A 6,504-nucleotide genomic window follows, 5' to 3' on the forward strand; every position below is an offset into this window, starting at 1 on the left:
TCCATGCGAAGATAAAGCTGATGGGTCCTAGCTGTCAGGGGAGGAAATATTTTTTCAGCTTAGTAAGGTGGAACTTTCCTTGCGTGCGACCATGGACCTCGTGGGTCCCAGCCGCCAGGCTGTCCACGTACAATCGTCTTCCGATGGCTCTCGTTTGTTGACCACGCCACACCGAGCGCAGCGAGGCGGTGGATGACGGCGAGGCCCCGGACGGGAATGACCCGGAGATGAGAAGACGCGGCAGTGGAGTCGCAGATTGATAGGAGTACAAGGGTTATAACTGGTTCTGGTGCGGCGTGGGGCTGCAGTCGGTAGATAATAACAGGAGGGTGGAGCGGTGGAGGGATAGCCTGGCTGGTGGTGGGGTAGCGCTTCGCAGCGATGCATGCTAAGAAGAGCCGCTAGCCGCCAGAGGCCAGAGCAGACGGTCCCAGCGACGCTGGAGGAAGAAGACAAGAGATTGAAGGTGCATGCTAGCCGTTGGATATAAATCCAATGGCTGTGGATGTTAGAATCATTTGTTGACTAAGTTGACAATGCCTTGCGTAGGCTTCGACCCATTGGCTCACATGTCAGCCTGCAAAAATGTGGCATATATTTAACCCATATTTTCTAGAATTTACAGTCCATTTGCTGAGCTGGGTGAACAAATAATTTCGCGTCAATGCGGCCCCTTTAATATTTTCTAAGAAATCCCAGCCATTTGCACTTTCTTGAAATACACGAATTAGTTGGGATTGTTCTATATATAATGTTAGGTTAGAAGGAGCAATTAATATCAAAAAATAAAGCGGAGCGACACATTTTTTATATATAAAATTAACAAATTAGCGAGTTATTGCTCAAAAGAAAAATGAGTGCGTTATTATTACATTGGTCCTTAAAATCTTCTTAAGCTTTTGTGCCCAGTCACCAGGATTTTCCTTGCCTGTGAGTCAAAAACAACCAGGATTTTCCTTGCCAACTTATGTTAAACATTTACTTTTATAAGTAATAAGACGCGGGATGTTTTTAGAATGTATATATAAGTCTTTATTAAATATATGATAATAGTAATAATATAAATATATATAATATGGTTGGAAGAGAACGCAAAAATTGGACACAACATTATTATTCTTATATATAGATAAATAGAACAAAGATCTGCATTTTATTAAAAAAATATATTGGGTTCCCGATCTTTAAGAAAAAGTAAAACCTACGCTGGGAGGCCCATAGGCCGGTACGTACATGATGGACCTCAAAAAATAAGTTGAAACCACTATCTCGGTATGTCATGGGCTACACATGTTTAAAAACAAAACTTAGGCGTAGCTGATACTTGTTCGCCCTCTAGAAAAAATGATACCAGCTAGATTCCCGATACCCTTTTCCTGCAACAACAACAAGAACAAAAAAAGATCCCCGATACCCCTGAAAATAAAAGCTCCCCGATGACAGTCATCGTTGGAAATTTATTTCATTTATTGACTAGGTTGACAAACTCGTGAGCTCCAACGTCAGCATACAATTAGGAGGAAGCTCTTTTCCAATGAGGTACTTGCTTGCGTACGACTTGGACCAGGTGGGTCCCCACTGTCAGTCTCTTGGCGTACAGTCCTCTCCGGATTCCTCTCGTTTATTGAGCATGTTGGCGATGGCATACGGCGGCACTATGGCAAGCGCACACAGACGATAAAGAACTGGAGCCGGGGAAGACGCCTTCATTCTTTCAAACATACCGCACTGGCCCGATGGCTACAACCCTCTCACCCAAAAGTTATACTGCCCGTGTTCGATTCCAACTGGTGCAGTTGAAAATATCTAACACTTGCCAAAATTTCATCCCTAGTTTACCTAGTTTTTCGCACTCAACATTATCTTGCCATTTTGAAAATAGCACATCCTTTTGACTTTGCATCATATGAAGATGTGCTATACATGAATGTTGATCAGCATGATGTTAACTTGTTGTTAGTTCCATTTTTTACCATGAATAAAATTTCCAACATTCTGTTATCCATGTTTGAAAAGTGCCTGTTGATTTAAATGCTCTTCCTTTGAAACAGGCAGTTTCTTATCTGAAAATCACTTGGACAAGCAGTCATCACCGGTGTTGGATTCGATGCCGCGCGTCTTCAATCCATCGAGAACGCGAGGGGGAAATAAACTTCCGTCCTGTGCTGTCGGTTGGGGAATGGAGCGAACTGGACTAAAGAGGGGGCCGGCGGCGCGACTGAAGAAGCACATCAGACGTGATTTTTTTCAGTGGATGGCTCTCGACACTACACCACAACACTTAACTGGGGGCAATTAACTGCCGGGAGAAATACCAATATAAGGGCAAACAAACTGCCGGGATCTTTTTACTGGCGATACAAGTCATTGAGGGCAGGGTAACTGCCGGTAGATGCTGAGAAAGAAGGGCACACAAACTGCCAGTGTCGGTATCCGTCATCTCATCTGCGGGGAGAACTAAACCTAGGCCCACTATCTGCCGGTAACCATTCACGGGCCGAAACGAGATGATTGGGCCCAAAAGCGCGCTAGCACGGAGAGCGCGTGAGAGCCAAAATGAAACTTATGATCTCCTAAGAAAAATGAAACTTAGGCGCCGCCCCCGACTAGATCTAGCCCAAATCCCCTTCTGCTCCGACCCCAGACCCCGCCGACCACCTTCCATCGCCCGACCCTAGCCGCCGCGGACCCCAGAACCTGCTGACTACCCTCCACCGTGCGACCCCAGCTGCCCCGACCACCCATCGCAGCAGCCTCCTCCCGGACCACCATTGCCGCCGAGGTATCCTGCCGCCGGGCACCTTCCTCTACCGCGCGGCGTCAAATACCCTCCTCCGCAGATCTCGTCCGCCCTCTGCCGCATCCCCGGCGCCGCCTAAATGTCGCCTCTCCGCCTCGCTTTCTCCCCAGACAGCACCGTCTCCTTGGCATCTCTCCTGAACTGCCGAGATGAGGCGTATGCGGACTAGGGTTTGGCGCCGCCTGCCCTCCTGGTCGATCTCCTCCGGCCAGTGCTCCTCTGCCCCTGGTCGACCTCGACGTCGTGCTTCCCAGTCCATCGTCCTTTGTCCATGCTCCCCCCAGTTCGTGCTCCTCAGGTCTCCCCCTCTTGTACTTCCAGCCCGAGGTAGCTCTTTAGTTTTTTTCCTATTTTTTTCTGTTAAGGTAGCACTGATCAATAGTTTATAGTTGACACATTTGTGAGAAACTTATGCTTACATTTACTTATGCCTGTGCCTTGCAGAAACACAGGTCAACAGATGTTTGTCTCAAAACGACAGGTAATACCATCATGCCAAATCTTCTTCCTCTGATTTGAAGAAAATAGCAGAGCGCTCAGACTATAGCTCTAGCGACAGTTGCCGCTTTGTCTTACTGGTAAATATTTGCTACAAAGTGCTATTTTCAGCTGCAAACATTCAGCCTATACCATGTACTGCATGTTTTACTAATAATTGTTGCCTGGTATCTTGTCTGACCTGAAACATATGGTCATTTTTAGTAATAGCAAACGCAAATTAGAAATTGGGTTGGGCAGGGAATTCATGACCTGAAACATATGTTTGTCAACTATGATTATTTTGTTTCAAATAGCAACACATACAAACCTTGTTTTGTTTGCATGTTAAGGTTTAGGAGGTTGAAAAGGATATTAACACGCATAATAAGTGACTATCTTAATTTTTGTGACTAAGGAAGTTGGAACTATTAGTTGTGTTGATTGTTACATCTTAGAACATTTTTTATTTGCTCATGAAAATGAAAACTGTTGAACATGACCCCACCTCAATCCCGCGAAAAAGAACTTGGTGGAACTGTTGGATGTCTTATTTTTGAATGGCAAAGAACAATCACTCCCGATCAGGTGAGTACAAAATAGTCCAATTTTGTCCCATCCCATGTGTATGTTAGGATGTTAGCAGTCTGGTTTTCATGCCTTATCTGAACAATTGAAATATATATTGCAAAGTGGCACCAAATGTGTAGTTAGTGTCAAAAGACCTTCATAATTTGGACTGCTAATTCTTGTGGATCATCTGTTTGATTGAAACCGCTGTGCATTGCCAACATATTTCGTCCACTAATTTTGCTCTTGGATTCTGGCTGTATTTCTTTCTTTCCAAATTTGATTGTGTCATTCTTGTAATTTCTTTACCATGCTATGCAGAATGAATCATCTTTTGATGGTGCTCAAGTCATGGGCATAGATGCATCTAACCAAATAATACTTGCTTCTGGAAGGCACCTGGTGTAGGTGGAGAACATGTTCTTAGAGAGGTACATTTAAATCTCGTTCTTTGCCAAATTAATGGCTACAACCACTAAATTTTTGCAACACCTTATTGTAACATGACGGGTAGCAGTTCTATGTCCCCTCTCCGAGCTGCTCTTTCATGGTACTAGTTCCTCGGAGCAATCCTTATATATCTTGTATATCTTAATTACTTCCTATTTACAGCTAGGTATTTGGCTTGCTAGGTAAAGCAAAGGAACCATATTGATACTCACGATGAACTTAATTAGCAAAGTTAAAATTCTGTTCAAAATTCAGAACTGATATGATTTATTGTATTTGTACATGCTTTGCATATTGATGATCTGGTAAGCATCGCTACACTGGGCATGACCAATTGCTTAAAAGAAGGTCTCTGTCATGTTGATGATCTGTCAAAATGTACGTGTAGATATTCTGCACATTCTGGTTCATGCCACTACTTAATTAAGGTCTTCTTTTATGAGGTTCTGCCTTGTGAAAATAATATGATTATTTAGCAGCTTGGTTTCATGGCTTTGGATCTCATGTGAATAAACTATATATTAAGTGTTTGCTGTTCTTTGCTTAATAATAATAATAATAGTAACTTTGGAAATTACAAGCTTCAGTACAAAGATGCCAAAGTTTTGATATAAATTGTACTAACTCATAATGGTGGCTTCTAATTATAGTGAACTAGATAGGCGCTCACATGCTAGTGGGCTTCGGTGGCATTTTGAGCTATTGGCTGTTGTCTTTAACTGCCAGTGCGTAGCGGCCAACAAAATTAGCTCTAGTGCTTTGTGTGAATTTATGGTGGTTATTTACTTTATTTCATTGTACACTGCATTGTGCTATATATGTTCCATAAGTATAAACATGCTATGCTTGGCATGCGGTTTTGGGGAAAAAGGAAGCATCTCATGTGTACAAATCGTTTGACCTGCATTTTACTACTTGCTATTTACTATACATCGAAATTGTACTTGGAAGTGTAAAAATTTGTCTGCGGTTAAAAAAGTTTTGTATCAAGCTTGTAAGTTTTGTCACAAGGATGAGATTGTTTAATACTACAAAACTTCATACCTTTGCTTTCATAATTTCTGTAAACGAAACCATTCTAAACTAAACCAACCAGATCCGATCCTTATCTGTTCATAATTTTTTTCTCCGTGGTTCAAAAAGTTAATTGACGCCTACAAAGTTGTACTAAAGTTGCATCAATTAATTTGGGTATTAGGGAGTATCAATCTTGTAAGTTTTGTCACAAGGATGAGATTGTTGAATGCTACTCCCTCCATTCTGAATTACTTGTCGCAGGTATGGATGTATCTAGATGTATTTTAGTTTTAGATACATCCATTTCTGTGACAAGTAATTTGGAACGGAGGGAGTACAAAACTTCATACCTTTGCTTCATGTTCTTGATGTTTGAACTTGGGATCCCATGAAATTCTTTTTTGTAACATGGTTCTCATCTCTGAACATCCTCAGCTTTTCATTTTTAGAATTTTTTAAAACAAAATACGGCAATTGACATCTGTTTTGTTAGCTTTTTATACTAATGTTTTACTTCTTCGAACTAAATTTTTGCAAATTACATCGATCTAGTTGCAGGTCTTTGTATATTTCCACAATTATGGAGGGCGTGGTTTAGCTGCGTTTTTCAGAGCATTGCAAGTTTGGTGACTCTTCTGGGGGAGACATGTGGCTCTTTTTGAATGATGGCGTTTCATAGGATGGTGGCAAGTCTGGTATTTAAAAGACATTTCATGAAGCTTAAGGGAGTCCTGGATTAGGGGGTGTCCGGATAGCCGGAACTATACCTTCGGCCGGACTCCTGGGCTATGAAGATACAAGATTGAAGACTTCGTCCCGTGTCCGGAAGGGACTTTCCTTGGCGTGGAAGGCAAGCTTGGCGATACGGATATGTAGATCTCCTACCATTGTAACCGACTCTGTGTAATCCTAGCCCTCTCCGGTGTCTATATAAACTGGAGGGTTTTAGTCCGTAGGAACAACCATTATACCATAGGCTAGCTTCTAGGGTTTAGCCTCCTTGATCTCGTGGTAGATCTACTTTTGTACTACCCATATCATCAATATTAATCAAGCAGGAGTAGGGTTTTACCTCCATCGAGAGGGCCCGAACCTGGGTAAAAACATCGTGTCCCTTGTCTCCTGTAACCATCCACCTAGACGCACAGTTCGGGACCCCTTACCCAAGATCCGCCGGTTTTGACACCGAT

At 42.7% G+C, this 6,504-nt stretch overlaps 1 long non-coding RNA gene across 2 annotated transcripts; it reads left to right on the top strand.

Annotated features, from left to right (window-relative positions):
• Positions 1-2,575: 2,575 nt before the first annotated feature.
• On the top strand, positions 2,576-6,163 carry LOC125537474. Of its 2 annotated transcripts, none has more exons than XR_007295932.1 (4): positions 2,576-3,127; positions 3,245-3,378; positions 4,169-4,278; positions 5,867-6,163. It is a non-coding gene; the product is annotated as an uncharacterized LOC125537474 (long non-coding RNA). The 2 variants fall into 2 exon arrangements; XR_007295933.1 differs by having other exon boundaries at positions 3,245-3,281.
• The last annotated feature ends 341 nt before the right edge of the window (positions 6,164-6,504 follow it).

The sequence above is a fragment of the Triticum urartu genome, chromosome 2 (genome assembly GCF_003073215.2).
Source record: "Triticum urartu cultivar G1812 chromosome 2, Tu2.1, whole genome shotgun sequence".
NCBI lineage: Eukaryota > Viridiplantae > Streptophyta > Magnoliopsida > Poales > Poaceae > Triticum > Triticum urartu.